The following is a 533-nucleotide window of genomic DNA, read 5'->3' as shown; positions in this document are numbered from 1 at the left end:
CTGCAAAAACAAAAAACATGACACTAAATTGATGGCAAAAAGGATGCTTGTTTACAGTATGAGAGCTGAAATAAGAAGATAGAGCATCATCTTGTTCAACCTCAGCTAAGAAAGTGCTTGTTGAGAGACAAGCTTTTGCCACTCTGCACGTGTCCTCAAATGACTATAAACACACCCCAAGTATTGATTTTGGAGTTACAAATAAATTTTAGCCAGGAGGCTATTTTGCAATACAACTGTGAATAATGAGGTTCAATTGTATCTTGTTTTTATTTCATCCATTTAAAATATTTTTAATTTCTGTTTTGGGGCAGGGTGTTATTTAGAAGTGTATTGTTTAACTTTCAAATATTTGGGTTATTAAATTATCCTTTCCTTATTGATATCTATCTTAAGTCTACTGTGGTTGGTGAAAATACTCTGAATTATTTCAATCCCTTAAAATATATTAAAACTTACTTCATAGCCTGGCATGTAATCAATTTTACTAGACGTTTCAAATTCCCTAGAAAAAAAGTATATTCTCATTATTG

General features: G+C 31.3%; 1 protein-coding gene across 1 annotated transcript in view; it reads right to left on the bottom strand.

The window, feature by feature from the left end:
- LOC106837420 (C-type lectin domain family 2 member E-like) overlaps nucleotides 1-533 on the bottom strand; it is a 34,698-nt gene that overhangs the window by 2,275 nt on the left and 31,890 nt on the right. The gene's annotated exons all lie outside the window — the stretch shown is intronic.

This window comes from Equus asinus, chromosome 22, assembly GCF_041296235.1.
Source record: "Equus asinus isolate D_3611 breed Donkey chromosome 22, EquAss-T2T_v2, whole genome shotgun sequence".
Classification (NCBI taxonomy): Eukaryota; Metazoa; Chordata; class Mammalia; order Perissodactyla; family Equidae; genus Equus; species Equus asinus.
The sequence above is the reverse complement of the archived record's forward strand: the minus strand, read 5'-3'. Positions and strand labels throughout refer to the sequence as shown.